Here is a 16,867-nt window from a genome sequence, read left to right as displayed (position 1 = left end):
GCTGGGAATTTCAGCAGTTATTTTAATTAAAATGTCATGTTTAAACTGACATTTTTACCTAACTATAATGTTACATTTGCCTTTGTTGTTTTCAGTGAGCTTCTAAGGTTTCTAAGCGACAAAACAGCGTTGCAACACTTTTCACTATGCCCTTCTTGCGACACCATGGATGCGCTGTATTCACTGTACGGCGCTCCATGTCGCAATTCATGACAGATACATTTGGAATCCTGACATATCTGTCAGTGCTAAAGTCACACATTGCTGTGCAGTTGTGTTACAAGCATGACACATGGCCAGCCTATCCCTGTGGCACTGTGTCACCCTTACACCTGCCATGAGGCAGGCGTAAGTTACTGATGCAGTAGCACCCTTAAATTGTTACAGTGAAATCTGATGGATATCACTGTGCCACTCCTATGAGGCTTTGTTGCGTGTGAACGCCGATCCTGCATACATAATACCTGATGCTAGTATAATGTGGCACAGGGCTAGATGCGTCACTTTGCAAATACGGTGCAGGGTGGTGCAAGAATCATGCTGCAAGTACGTCAAGGAAATGGGGCACTGGCAGGGTGAAACTGTCAGAAAGGGCTCATGAATAATCCCCCCTGTCTTTTTCTTCTACGCTGGCGCATAATGGCTGCCATGCGCCAATGCAGGCACCCTTGCGCCATGGTGAAAAGGAGACTATGTTGTGGAGTTGATTGATTTTGTGGCTCCATCACTTCTCAAGACATCTGCAAGTGTGTCTGGACTAGTGGAGGGCGGGAGTGAACCAGTTGGCCTTCTTAGAGTGTTGGCGCCTGGTCTTTTCTTGAGGGGTGCTAGGGTGTCAGCGCAGTTGGAGATCCATCAGTGGAGGCTGCACGCTACGGTGTTGGCATCTGTAAGTGTTGGCGGAGTGGTGTTGCTGAGGGAGAAGACGTGCTTGAGCATGTGTCCGGCTATGTGGGTTTGTGCGGTGACTAGCTGCTTGAGTCCGATGTTCTGGTCACTAGGTTTGTCAAGGTGGCACTTGAGGTCTCTCAGTAGAATGTAGTTTGTGGATGGGAGAGCCTGGGGTGCGATGAGGCCTTCAATGGCAACAGTTGGATCATTAGAGTGTGTGGTCAGTCGGAGTGTGCTTTTGTAGATGATGGATATGCCTCCCCCTGGACGGTCGGGATGGTCCTTGTGGGTGATTTAGTAGTCATTAGGCATGGCGATGTTCGGTCCGGAGCAGATGATGGTCCAAGTTTCTGTGAAGAAGGCAATGACTGAAGAGGTGACGTCGAGGAGATCCCAGATGTTTGTGGCGTATTTGTGGAAGGACCAGACGTTGAGGAGGATGGAGTTGAGCCGGTCGGTGCGCTGTTGGTCGACTGGTCAGCAAGAGGTGCTTGTTTGCTGATGTGGCAGAAAGTGCGTTTGCAGTTTCAACAGGCGCAGGGTGCAAGGGTATTGTTCGGTGATGCAAGATGGCAGGTGGCGTGGCGTCTACTGTTGAGGGCGAGGAGGGTGCTGGCGTCGTAGCGGTGTAGTGTCCAAGAGGCAGGGTCACTGGTGCTGGGCACGATACAGGGCTGGACGGACAGAGGCGGGCTTGCCTTTAGCGCACCAGTGGCATGCCCGCTGCACATGGCTGCACATTGTCCACCATTAAATAGTGCTGCAGGGGGGCTGGACAGCTGTGAGGCGGGAAACGTGGGAAAGGACACTAGAGGGGGAGAGACGAGGGTGATTGCAGCGGCAGCAAGGGAGAGGATAGGGAAAAAGGTACTGCAAAAAAAGCACAGGAAAAGCAAAGCCAAACACAGCAAATAGAAAAGAAATAAAGAAAATAAAGAAATAAAGAAAAATGTAGGAAAGCAATGGAGAAGAGCAGAAATATGAACAGGAACAGCAGACGAGAGGACAGAAGGGCAGTCAAGCTGCAGAGGTGTGACGCTCTAGCACTGGACAACCAGGGATGAGGCGCAGGCAGGAGCCTGTAGGCGGAGGAGGGACTTGAACACCCGACCTCCGTGTCAGAGGAACCAGCAGCAGCAGATGGGAACAGCAGTAGCAGCAACCAGACGGCGCAGCGCTGTGGAAAGGGGAAGTCCACTAAGGGTTAGTCCCCCGTACACCCAAAAGCAAACTAACTGGGGGCAAGCAAAGGCAGCACCATGGGGTTGCCTCTTCCGATCTGACAGTGGCGACCAGATTCCATGTTCTCCAGCAAGTAACAGCGGCTCAAGCTGCATACCCAAGGGCCTGGGCCAGAACCTGCCCCCTTGCCCATGGTATCCACTGCCACCAGTGGCCGCTCTCAGCAAATTGAGCATGTTAGTGGAGTCCCCCACTTGTCTTGTGGCAGTGATGTAGGTCAGCCGTAGCTCAGGGATTGCTCCGGGCACAGTGTGCATCATTCACAGGCACTAGGCCTTGGCCCGACTAGCCCCCAGGGCCTCCTCTGCTACACGTTCCACCTTCTCCTCACCTGGACATTGACACTGGGGGCTCAATGCGCTGCACTCCCTCCAAATCTGTGACTCAGCCAGCAGGAGCCTCAGCAAGGTAGGATTTCACAAGCCTGGGTACAGCAGTTGCCTCCAAGTCTGCTGGGAAACCTCCCGATGCAGGTGTGGCAACAGGGCCCTCTTAGGCGCTAAGTTGCAGCGCTCCTGCCACACAAGTTTGGTCCTACTCAGGGGTCCCAACCTCCACAGTATACCTCAGCACAACATCCTACGACTTGTGATGCAGAGATGCAGAGCACACTATTGATAATCTCCTCTGTACACCCTGTGGTATTGGTGGATCACATTATACGATGCAGACCTCCATTTATTGGTGTGTAGGAGCGCCTCTATCATTCACAGCTCCAAGGGGCGCAGCCGGTCTTCTCACACAGGTCAGCAACGTGTCTCCAGATGTCACCACCAGGTAAGGGCGATGGCCGCGCCTTAATGTCTACCGCCTCGGCCCAGCGACTCAACAGCACCTCTGCATCCCACTACGGGTCCCAGACACAGACCCAGCAAGGTCTCTGGGCCCTGAGGACTGTCCGTGCTTTCAAGATTTTAGATGCCCTAGTGTTGCAAGGAGTGCGCAATGAAGAGTGTTGCATCACTGGTTTGGCACAGTGATGCGCCTCTTTTCATACATGTAGCCCTGAAATTCCTCTTCCAATGGGACTCTGGCTGGTCATCCTGGCTGTTGGGGGGCTTTGGAGGGGGTGTTGATCTGTGCTGCACTGTCCCTGGCTGCTCCATTCTGCATGCCATTGGTCTTATTTCTAATTTTTCATTTGGAGGTGGACTTATAGGCTATTTTTGCCTCTAGCTGCAAAAAAATTCACGTTGGGTTGACTGAATTTTTTTGCTGCAAATGGGCTTTCGTCTATTTTCGCCCACTAACATCAGAATTTGTATCGCCTTCACGCTAGTGTTACCGTCAGTTTTCACCGCAGCTACCTGAAACTGTCACCATGTACCGAAGTATTGGAAATAGTTTTTGGTGATAGGCCGTGTTAGGAAAACTGCCGCTAACTAGCATTCTTGTACATATGCCCCTCTGACTGATGTTTACAGATTGTCCCCCCCATCCGGATGTTATGAAAATTGCTTGCTATTCTTTCTCTGTTAATGTTCAGATACACTATGGCACACTCACTCATACTTCTCTGACATTTCATGTGGATACCTCTGGTTTATGTACTGTACTTTCTTCAATGTTTCTCCCTTTACTAAGAACTTCATGAAGAACCAATAATATATGCTTATAATCTTCGAGGTACTTCTTTGAGATCTGAACTCTGTCACGCTACACTGCTGTTCGGTGCTACCTTCACCCTTTGAGGCACTATTCACTCTTGTGAGTACACCCACCACCAAAATACCTCCTCATTCCTCCTCTATTCCCCCCATTGTGTTTGACGTTAAGCTGTTCAGCATCATATATCTATTTTGTCTTGATATGTTAATCTACTGCATGTTGTTTGGTTCTTCGTTCACACTTAACAATAAAGAAATGTGAGACAAAAAAATAAGTCAGAACTGGTCTCTTTACCTGTCTTCAAACTTCTGCTTCCAATTTGGAGATCTTGGGCTTTGTAATAAGTCAGTTGATACCTTTGCTCAATCTAATATAAGAAATCCCTAAGTTTCCTGGTGAATGTAACTTTCAGCCTCCAAATTGGACACTATCAGGAAGGAACTGCCTCATCTTTTGACACTTTCACATATCTAGCCTTGTCCTCTTCCAAAGTTGTGGGTCTCATATCCTTCTCTGTGTAGGCAGTCTTTCTGGGCCCTCTTCAGTATTGGGCTCTCCTGAGAATAAAAAAAACTGTCTCAAAAGGGGACTTAGGCCTAGATGTAGGTAATTTTATTTTACCACTTCTTAAATACCGAATTTTACCGATTCTGTATTTAAGAAGTGGTAAAATAGAGGGGGGGGATATAGGTATTACAGAATCGGTAAATACCGAATCGTTAAGATTCGGTATTTCCGATTCTGTAAATATCGATTCAGTAATGCCCATTGATTCCTATGGGCATTGAAGCCCATAGGAATCAATGGCCATGTCTGTCTGTCACATGGCATCGGTGTGCATGCACACCTGGATTCGGTATTTTACCACCCAATTGGATTGGGTGGTAAAATACCGAATCTGAAAGGCCTTTGGGACTCAGAAGAGTCCCACCTACATCTAGAATTTTACCGATTCTGTAAATTTACTGAATCGGTAAAATTTGGCCCCCCTACTTCCCAAATACCCATTTACCGGTCGGTAAATGGCCACCTACATCTGGCCCTTAGTTATTTAGCTGGAGTTCTTTTGGTTTTGCAGCGCAAAAAGATACTGGGCCTCATTTATGAAAAGTGACGTATCGCTGCGTGAAAACAGCGATGCATCACTTTTCATTGCGCCCTCCTTGCGACAGCAATGATGCGTCATATTTACAGTATGACGCATCATGTCGCAAGGAGTTACAGATACGTCAGTATTTCTGACGTATCTGTAGGCGCAAGAGTGACGCATTGCTGAAGTGTATCACAAAAGTGACACAACTCCAGCAATGTGTCCTTTCACATGGGGCAAGCACCATGTGAAAGGGCCTGCGTCAGTCTTACGCCTGCTGTGAGGCAGGCGTAAGATTCTGACTCATTTGAGTCCTAGAAGTGGCGCAGTGAAATCTCATAGATTTTACTGCGTCACTTCCATGACCCTTTCTTGCGTCATTACGCCCCCCTTGCATACATTATACCTGGTGCAGGTATAATGTGGCGCAGGGGTTTACATAGTGACGCATCTACCTAGATGCGTCACTTTGTAAATATGGCACAACAAGGCGCATTTTTTATGCCACCGGCGGCATAAAAGTGACACACAGCCTCATAAATGAGGCCCACTGTGTGTAGGTTGTATCACCTCCAAACCTGGAACAGAAGATCAATTTTTAGTTCCACCCCTGATCTCTTTCAGTGCTAGTCACCATGAACTTCAATTCACTAAAATGTCAGGAGGAGTGGAAGTGACATCAGATGCAATTTAAGCTTTAATTTCACGGAGAGATGCATGCTATCACATTCACACATACACACATTTGCTCTAACTTAAACACTCACCCTCAAGTACTCACACAACATACATTTAAAAGCAGTTTTTACTTACCTCAGCTGTCAAGGAGGGTCATATTCCAGATAATTGTAACTCATTCTTTATTACGCTAATAGCGAATATCTAAATATTACTCACTATTAGTGCCATAGAAATTGACATAAAACAAAGAGAGTGGAGTCCTAACTAAGGCCTAGATGTAGGTAATTTAATTTTACCACTTCTTAAATACCGAATTTTACTGATTCGGTATTTAAGAAGTGGTAAAATAGAGGGGGCGGGATGTAGGTATTGGTGCACAGACATAATATCGAGTCCAAAATATCGTTTGGACATAATATCGAGTAAAAAATATCGACTGGACAAAATATCGACAGGACAGAATATAGACTACAAAAATATCGTTTTTAAGGTAAGTGAAGTAATATCAACTGTATAAAATATAGATAGCAAAAATATCGATTTTTTTACTAATATATAATATTTTATAGTGTATTTTTATGTAATAATATTAGTGAAAAGTGTGTATTTATGTTATAAATAATTGTATTAAATGATTTTTGTTTTTATAATTATTGCGCAACATAATTCTGTGGCGGGTTGTGGGTTTATAGGGGAATAGGGTGGGAAGTAATTTAATTATAATTAATTAAATATGTAAATTTATTAATTGATATTAATTTGTAACTAATTGTTAATTAATTTATATGTGTCAATTAATTTAATAGTAATTGCAAAATAATTATTAATAATTGATTAATTGGTAATTATGTTAATTTTACTAATTTAATGCAGTAGCGGGTTGTGGGATTATAGGGGAATAGGGTGGGAAGTAATTTATTTAAAAATAATTAAATATGTAAATATATTTATTGAAAGTAATTAGTAATTAATTGTTAATTAATTTATATGTGTTAATTAATTTAATAATAATTGTTAATTATTTTTTATTAATTGATTAATTGGTTATTATGTGAATTTTACTAATTTAATTTCTGTAGCGGGTTGTGAGTTTATAGGGGCATAGGGTGGAAAGTAATATATTAATAATTATTTAAATAAAAAAAATACACTTTATTTATTTGGAAATAATAGTGAAATAATTTTTAATCATTAAAACATTTATGGTTTATGTTTAATTAATTTGTATTAATAGGTGAATAATTTAAAGAATTATTGTTAATTATTAAATGTCAATTATTATTTATTCTATTACATAACATTTTTATTTAATTTTTAATAATTATTATTAGATATTTCTTGTTAGATTTTTGATTTATATATGAAAGATTTACTTTCCCTAATGTTTTATTCTCTGGAGTGGGAATTGTAATTTTTACACCTACGCTTTCCAATGCTTTCCTTACTGTTGCACCCACTGGAGTTGGAATAGTAATTTTAACCCCTTCGCAATCCAATGCTTTCCCTACTGTTGCACCCACTGGAGTGGGAATAGTAATTTTAACCCCACGCTATCCAACGCTTTCCCTAATGTTGCACCCACTGGAGTGGGAATAGCAATTTTAACCCCTACGCTATCCAACACTTGCCCTACTGTTGCACTCTTTGGAGTGGGAATAGTAATTGTAACCCCTACGCTATCCAACGCTTTCCCTACTGTTGCACTCTTTGGAGTGGGAATAGTAATTTTAACCCCTACGCTATCCAACGCTTTCCCTACTGTTGCACCCACTGGAGTGGGAATAGTAATTTTAACCCCTACGCTATCCAACGCTTTCCCTACTTTTGCACCCACTGGAGTGGGAATAGTAATTTTAACCCCTACGCTACCCAACGCTTTCCCTACTTTTGCACCCACTGGAGTGGGAATAGTAATTTTAACCCCTACGCTATCCAACGCTTTCCCTACTTTTGCACACTTTGGAGTGGGAATAGTTATTTTAACCTCTACGCTATCCAACACTTTCCCTACTGTTGCACCCACTGGAGTGGGAATAGTAATTTTAACCCCTACGCTATCCAACGCTTTCCCTACTGTTACACCCACTGGAGTGGGAATAGTAATTTTTACCCCTACGCTATCCAGCGCTTTCCCTACTGTTGCACCCACTGGAGTGGGAATAGTAAATGTTACCCCTACGCTATCCAACGCTTTAGCTATAGTAGAATTCACTACAGTTGTTACAATAATTGTTAACTATTTTGCTATGCTACGGTAAAATTAATATATAAGTTTATTTAATATAAAAAAATATATAAATATATATGTATTAATTTTTTAGATTTATTTTTAATTTAAAATAAATATTTATTAATATAAGATTATTTTAATAATTTAAAGTAAGTTTAGACTAAATATAGTTATTACTACATTAGTATTAACTTAATTTAAAGACATTTAAAAAAAACGATATTTTTTACAGTCTATATTTTAGTAACTCAATATTTTAGAGTCGATATTTTTGTACTTACCTGTTTAAAGATAGCCAGTCGATATTTTGTCCATCGATATTTTGTCAACAATATTTTGTCAACTCGATATTTGTGAGGTCGATATTATTTCAGTGATCCGTAGGTATTACAGAATCGGTAAATACCGAATCAGTAAGACTTGGTATTTACCGATTCCGTAAATACTGATTCGGTAATGCCCATTGATTCCTATGACACCCTCTAGCACCCCAAATACAGGCATGTGTGCCATGTTGTCTGTCACATGGCATAGGTGTGCATGCACACATGTGCATACACACCTGGATTCGGTATTTTACCACCCAATTGGATTGGGTGGTAAAATACCGAATCTGAAAGGCCTTTGGGACTCAGAAGAGTCCCACCTACATCTAGATACCGATTCAGTATTTTATCGATTCGGTAAATTTACTGATTCGGTAAATTTACCGAATCGGTAAAATTGGCCCCCTACATCCCAAAAACCCATTTACCGGTCGGTAACGGCCGAAATCGGCCGTTACCGGCCGCTAAATGGCCACCTACATCTGGCCCCTACGGTCCATAAGGAAGAGCTGCCCATATGTTCCTGTCACTGATTTTGCCACCTCCGATGCCCGGGGTCGCAAAGGTAGTGCCAAGTGTCACAAGGAGCAAACCAGGGGCCACAGCTGCGACCCATAGCAACCCCTAACTGACATCCATGTTAGTTAGAAGCATGTTTGGAGGGGTAATTACTGCCTAAATTTCTCAACTGGTGGTGAGTCTACTATCCTCAAAAACTGTTTAGAGCTTTTTGCAGGCTAATAGAAATGGGGGTCTCTTGTTGGCAATGGTTTGCACCTTTGTCCAAGTAGGGACCCTTCTTCCTAGTCAGGGTGTGGGGAATACACTTCTAAAATAGCCCCTGCTCACCCCCTTTGTTGCTTGGCATGAGCAGACAGGCTTATCTGAGAGGCAGTGTGTAAAGCATTTGTGCATGCATACAGTAACACAGTGAATACACTACAAATGAACACCACACCAGTTTAGAAAAATATGTCATCTTGATCTAAACCAAACAAGACAAAAATCAAAAAATCCACAATACAGTAATCAAAATATGACTTTTAACCTCTTAACCCCGAAGAAAATTCTCCTGCAGTGCGGGAGAATTAATGAGTGGAGGGGCTGCATCGGACATGCGCAGCACCAGCGAGGTAGTGCTTGGGACGGCCATTGGCCGACGGGAGCACGGTACGGGTTACAAGGTAGAAACAGTCTGTCCATAGCAAACTATAGTTGAGACACTTTCATCACAAAGTACCTTGGATGCGTCAAAATCGTAAACAAAAGCAGCCGCAGTTCCTAATGCCCAGGGAATGTGATGCGTCGGTTCCTTACTTCAGGGGAGGTGATACGTCAATTTCTTACTGTGTGGGGTGGAGATGCAGTGGTTTCTTAATGCGACCCCAGCGTTCTCATAGAGTTGGCACCCATGCAAAGTAAAGGATCAGGGATGTGTTGGTCCTTGACACCAGCGGCAGCAACGGCGCTGCGTTGGTTTAGTCAGCCACGGTCCCACAATGCGTTGGTTCTTGCAGATGCACAATAGGGCCTGCATCAGAATTGGTGTGATGATCTTGGACTTTGTAGAATGGTGCACTCGATGCAACGTGCGGTGATTTCTTGAACCGCGGGTAGGCACTGTGTTGGTTTCTTCGCCGATGCATCAGAAACAGGTACGGATGCGTCGCACTTCTTGAAGTTGCGTTTGTTTTCCAGCTCCCAACATCAGGAACAACCTCCAAAGGCCCAATTCAGCAACAGACACCTCCTGGCAGGTTAGAACTCCCTGCAAGGAAGTTCAGAGGAGCTGGAAGTGAAGCCTTTATATCCCTGAGACTTCAAAACAGGAGACAAGCTCTACTTCCTCAAGCGGGGACACAGCAGCCAGCAGACAGCAAAGTCCTTGCGCCTTTTCCTTGGCAGAAACAACCACTGCAGGCCAACCCCAGACAGCACCCAGCAAAGGGGCAGTACTTCTCCTTCAGTTTCTCCAGCTCTTCTCCTTGGCAAAGGTTCCTCTTGAATTCCAGAAGTAATCTAAAGTTCAGGGGTCTGGGCCCCACTTTTTATAGTACAAAATCCTTTAATCTCTGGAGGCAGAGAGTGTCTATGCTCAGCAGAAACCATTTCTGTCCTCTCTGGTGCAACTCTCCGGCAGGAGGTGGAGACAGCATTGTCCAAGGCAGACCAGGCCCATTCAGGTGTAAAGGAAATCTCCTTTCCCCAATCTAAATGCAGTCCTGGTCTATTCAGCCCAGCCCTGACTCATCTTGGAAAGGCAGGGCACACCTCATTCCCCCACCCCCAAAGTGGGTGTCTGAATAGAATGCACATCCCCAGCTTCTTTAACTCCACAACCAGACAGTAAATCAACAAACCTAGCTGAGGCACACTGGATTGCTAACAAGGAAATACCGACTTTCTAATAGGGGTATTTTCAAACCCAGAATTAAAAATCATCCTTACTAAAAGATGCAGCTTTAGATTCTGAGTTCAGGCCTACTAAACTTAATTTTCCTATCTTGTTCCGTTGGGCAGTTATACTTAAAAGATGTTATAAGTAAACTCCCCATTCTATCCTATGAGACAGATAGCCTTTCAATAGTGAAAAACGAACTTGGCAGAATTTCACTATCAGGACATGTCACGCACACCAGGACATGTCCTACCTTTTGCATTCCCTGCTCCCTGCATCCTGCCCACAGGGTTACCTTGAGCCCACCTTATGGATGACTCACATGTAAGAAAAGGGAAGGTTAGTGCCTGGCAAGTGGGTGCACTTGCCAGGTTGGCATAGCAGTACTAGCTTGCACACAGACACTGCAATGGCAGGCCCGAGACCCCTTTGCAAGGCTGCTTGTGTGCATTGCACAATCAGTGCTGCAAGCCCCCCAGCGTGTCTCCTTTCTGGTGAAGAATTGGCTTGGTAGTTTAGTCTGCCCTGTTACCATGATGCACTGGGCCAGGGACAGACTGATTTGCATATAGCCAGGTTCTGAGCTGGGATGGCACAGTGAGATAAATAACGGTGATGGATCAAACCCTGATCTTTGGACTGGGTAAGAGTGGTCTGCTTAATTCAGACACTCTGTTCATCACCACCCCCTTTTCTGAATCGTTTTTGGCCACTATAGGTGTGGCAGGGTATACTCAGACATGAGTCCCTTTCTCACTGCACCATCAGGATTCAAGCAAGCCGGGCCCAAGACGGCTGAAATGCCAGAAACCGGTCCCCGGTAGCTTGTCTCCTTTCTGGTGAAGAATTGGCTTGGTGGTTTAGTCTGCCCTGTTCCCATGATGCACTGGGCCAGGGACAGACTGATTTGCATATAGCCAGGTTCTGAGCTGGGATGGTGCAGTGAGATAAATAACGGTGATGGATCAAGCCCTGATCTTTGGACTGGGTAAGAGTGGTCTGCTTAATTCAGACACTCTGTTCATCACCACCCCCTTTTCTGAATTGCAAGCCTCCCAGCAGCATTTGGTTTACAGGCGGCCCTGGGCACACACAGTGCACTGTACTAGAGACGTAACCATAAAACAAATATGCCAATCATGGAATCACCAATCCATAAACACAATTTACAGGCAGAGCATATGCACGTTAGCACTGATCAACAACAAAAACAGGGTCCAAGAAGAGGAGGGCCTAAAAGCAAAAAGTCTGGGGATAAACCCACTGGACAAGCCAGGTCAAACACAGGCTCCTTTGCGATCCAGATTTTCACAAAAGTGTGTCTGTTTTCCAGTGCTAGTAAAAAAAGGGCAACCTCATAATGGTGAAATATATTAACCATTGGTGTAGAAGTGGGCGGGAGAATACTTGTCCAAAGGTTTTCGAAAATCTACCCAAGCAATTTCTGGAATTTTACATTTGTCATGAGATATCATTGTCAGGGAGTATCGTAATGATGAGCTTAACAAGGAGACAGTTTGGTATTCCCATCACAAAACAGATTCCAGTGATTGGAAACCTCTTATGTCAGTCTTCTGTACCATACAGGAGCAATGAGGTCTTTTTTCAATGGTTCTTTTTGCCTCCAGAGTGACTGACCAACTTCCAGTAATCTTCAGCCGACCCACTAGCTCTTGTGAGATATGTCCTACAACCCAGACCAGTGTCCACCCTCTGCCCTACCTGCATTCCTAATTATCTCTCATTGTCAGTCTAAGATCAAGTGGTTAAGCACATTTTTGTTATGGCCATCCAAAATGTTGTCTCTGCCTCTTTCACAAATGTTCACAGATATTCTAATCATTCCTCGCTATACCACCACTTTACTTCTGGATCTTTCTGGAAATCTTCATCTCATGGCATGGAAGATGTTAAGTATTACATACATGTGTTAAAGAAAATAGCATTCCCCCACTGGGGTTCGTCCCCTATTGCACTGCCTTGTGTCCCTATAAAAGGGATTGTATTGAGTTCATTACTGTAAATCATGAGTCATTGATCAAAGATCAATCTGTATTTATTTTTCAATGGTGGTATTGGGTATTCTTCATCCCACCAAATTTGCATTCAAAGTTATCCATAATACAAATTTCCAGAATATGAAACATTGAATTGTACTTTTTCATCCAATCCCAATGAATTTTGGACTGGTATAGCCCTTCGTCAGAGGATAAACAATCTGGAAAAAATGTAATTGAGGATTAAAACGAATAACAGCCATCCGCCTTCTCTAAGAACAGTATTTGTTAAACATACATTATCTCAGGCACTTTTAAACATGTGTATACCCAGAAGTATAAAACCTGTTACAATGTTTATGTCATCAACGAAAAAAGCGTAAAATCTAAATGAAGCTCAAGCTCTATAGAACACGGCTATAGTCTGTGTTATACCATAACAGAATTGTCTGCTGGTATCCACGGGTTCAGAACTATGAAAAATGTCTTAGTGAGATTGCTCAGTGATACATACATGTGAAACAAGCTCAAAAGCAAAACTGAATTAGCCAAAGTGAAATAGCAGAAGTCATGTATAAGAAAACACATACACTCTTGCGTTTAAATAAAGTAGTATCTGGTGCTGTAATCAGGCGGCTCAAACGTGACAAGCAATCTTTAACTCCAAATGAAAACCACACGAACCGAACCGTGCTGCGACTAAATAAAATAGTGAATCAAGAAAACCTTTTGGTGAACACAGGTTAGTTCAACATGCAACTGTGGTTCACTTACGGGAATCTCCAGTCAAAGCGCTTCAACTACAAAGTAGATCAGCTACTCCTTTAGCCAAAGTACTTTATACTTTTGGGTGACTAAACCTAGATGAAGGACGATCTTTGACCATGGGGGCCATCATGCTAAGGGTTACCATGCATCTACCGCAGGGTGTTGATCATGCAAATAACAAAACAAGTGACTAAACTTTAAGAAAAGCGACATCCGAAATTGAATTAAGGTGAAAAGTATCATGGGATTCCAGTGAATCTAGTTAGAATTCGGATCAAAAATTAAAATCAAAGTGATGTGTGTGACGCTAATATCCCAGTGAGTATTCTTAAATACATAATGGTGGCAGCCATCTTGAAATGTGCAACACTGTTAAGGAAAAACATATAATCCGTGTGTCGAATAACAGGTTAAAAAAGCTGGAAAGCATTTCCTTTACATTCTTCCCTCTTTCATAGGCAAACTGTGGTTTTTCTGAGAAAATCCCTCTAAAATCAGGTTTTATTTAAAGCATTGGCCAATGTATTAAAATAGATTTCTTAAACTGCGTGCTCATGGTTGAAATTTTAGAGATTAGGACCATTCTTTTGTTTTTCTCTTTCTTCCGTGTGGGAGCAAGTCATTATTGCGGTGTTTTAGTAGCACAGCTTCCTTTAACCACATCGCTGCTGTGGTTATTTTTCCCCTGTGCTGGAAATTGCCATTTTGCTGGTGTCATGACGAGCTCAGCTCGTCATCAGCACAGCTCAACTGTGCCTCATGACGAGCTGAGCTCGTCATGAGCATGGAAGGGGTTAACTTCATCCAAGAACTTCATGGGATATCCTCAGTTCTTAAATTCGTCAATCATATTATCAACTTGTTCATCTATAGTGTCTGGATTACAAACTATTCTTTTAACCCTTAAAGTTGTGAGTAAGGTAGATGGTTCTTCAATGTGTTTTTGGTAAAAGCTGCTATAATGAAGCAAGTTGTTGCGATCTGTTTCTTTTCTATTTATGTTTGTTTCTAGTTTGTTATTCTCCTTTGAGATAAGAACGTGTAAGAATGCAATACTGGTACTGTTAAAGTCATAGGTAAATTGTATCCTCTCATTGATGGTGTTAAGGTCATTCAAAGCTACTGTTAATTCCTCTTTTGACCCTTTCCTTAAGGTGAATATATCGTCAATATATCTCACAAATAGTATGGCATTTGTTTTTCAGGTCTCTTTATTAAGGATATGGTCCATTTCAAATTTGTGTATGAGCAAATTTGCATACGCTGGAGGTGCACAGTTGCCCATAGATGTTCCTGTTAGTTGTAAGTAAAATTGATCATCCCAACTGAAAGAGCTCTGATACAGTGTAAATTGTAAGAGTTCCATTAAAAATACTTTGAAGTCATTGTCTAACACTGAATGCATTAGAAAATATTCAATAGCTTCTATGCCCAAATTGTGGGGAATTGAAGTATAAAGTGATTTTACACCAATAGTACATAGTAGAATCGGTTCACCTGTGTCAATAATAGTCTGATTGATTTTCAGTAAAAATCTGTTGTATCCTTGATGTAAGTGGTCATCTTTTGGATGTGGGGTTGCAAGTATTTGTCCAAGAACTTTCTCACGGGTTAATGAAGACTACGTTTCGTTGACACTATTGATCTAAAAGGAGGGTTGTATAAACCTGTGTGTACTTTAGGTAGCATATATAGATTGGCGCTCTTAGGATTTTTTGGAGTGAGAAAACGTCTGACCTCTTCTGTGATTATGCCATTGTTAATGGCACTAAGATGTTCTTTGATGTATTAGAAAAAATTCTAGTTAGGTCAAGATCCAATTTAGAGTATGCCTGAATGTCGGATACATGTTCATTCACGCTTCTCTTACAGAGCAAAGTGTTCATAATAACCAGTGCTCCCCCTTTATTATCCTTTTGGCATATTAAATCAGGATTACGTGCAATGTTTTTGATAATCCCAAAATCCTTGTTGGTAAGATTACAATATTTAGATTTCTGATGGAAGTTCAAATGTTGAATTTCTTGTTTCATCAAGATCTCAAAGGAATCTGAAATTGTGTGGCTGACTTGGGCCATAAATGTACTTTTTGGTCTTAAGTCTTTTAAGATGCTGCACGTGGCCCGGAGAAAAGGCCTCACAATATTCTATGTTCATCCCTAAATCGTCAAATACTGGGAGCAATTTGAAACATCTCTGTTAAGGTACTGAGCGTTGCAAAACAAAGGACCTTGATAAGAACCCCCAACAAACAGGGCATTTCACCGGGGTGAATAGACTCCACCCCCTCATCCTCACCAGATGTTGTCCAGTGGGCCTGCCAGATCCTTTGCTCATATGGCAAATGTAAGGGCTTCGGATGGTCCTCAGCTGATTTAGGACAGCTTCTCTGCTGGTTCAGGGCAATTCGCCGAAGGTGCCCACATTCCTCAACAGTAACCCTTTAAGTGTGAAACCCTGTTCCTGAAGCTGCATCTCAGAGCTCCCCTTTCCCCATGTCAACCAATGTTGACTCCTCAGATGCACTTCAGCACTGCTCTTGTTCTATGTCAGGGTGGATCAGAAAAGGGGGTGGTGATGAACAGAGTGTCTGAATTAAGCAGACCACTCTTACCCAGTCCAAAGATCAGGGCTTGATCCATCACCGTTATTTATCTCACTGCCCCATCCCAGCTCAGAACCTGGCTATATGCAAATCAGTCTGTCCCTGGCCCAGTGCATCATGGGAACAGGGCAGACTAAACTACCAAGCCAATTCTTCACCAGAAAGGAGACAAGCTACCGGGGACCGGTTTCTGGCATTTCAGCCGTCTTCGGCACGGCTTGCTTGAATCCTGATGGAGCAGTGAAAAGGGACTCATGTCTGAGTATACCCTGCCGCACCTATAGTGGCCAAAAACGATTCAGAAAAGGGGGTGGTGATGAACAGAGTGTCTGAATTAAGCAGACTACTCTTACCCAGTCCAAAGATCAGGGCTTGATCCATCACCGTTATTTATCTCACTGCCCCATCCCAGCTCAGAACCTGGCTATATGCAAATCAGTCTGTCCCTGGCCCAGTGCATCATGGCAACAGGGCAGACTAAACTACCAAGCCAGTTCTTCACCAGAAAGGAGACAAGCTACCGGGGACCGGTTTCTGGCATTTCAGCCGTCTTCGGCACGGCTTGCTTGAATCCTGATGGAGCAGTGAAAAGGGACTCATGTCTGAGTATACCCTGCCGCACCTATAGTGGCCAAAAACGATTCAGAAAAGGGGGTGGTGATGAACAGAGTGTCTGAATTAAGCAGACCACTCTTACCCAGTCCAAAGATCAGGGCTTGATCCATCACCGTTATTTATCTCACTGCCCCATCCCAGCTCAGAACCTGGCTATATGCAAATCAGTCTGTCCCTGGCCCAGTGCATCATGGGAACAGGGCAGACTAAACTACCAAGCCAATTCTTCACCAGAAAGGAGGCAAGCTACCGGGGACCGGTTTCTGGCATTTCAGCCGTCTTCGGCACGGCTTGCTTGAATCCTGATGGAGCAGTGAAAAGGGACTCATGTCTGAGTATACCCTGCCGCACCTATAGTGGTCAAAAACGATTCAGAAAAGGGGGTGGTGATGAACAGAGTGTCTGAATTAAGCAGA

The sequence above is a fragment of the Lissotriton vulgaris genome, chromosome 4_1 (genome assembly GCF_964263255.1).
Source record: "Lissotriton vulgaris chromosome 4_1, aLisVul1.2, whole genome shotgun sequence".
NCBI lineage: Eukaryota > Metazoa > Chordata > Amphibia > Caudata > Salamandridae > Lissotriton > Lissotriton vulgaris.
This window is presented reverse-complemented; position numbering follows the sequence as displayed.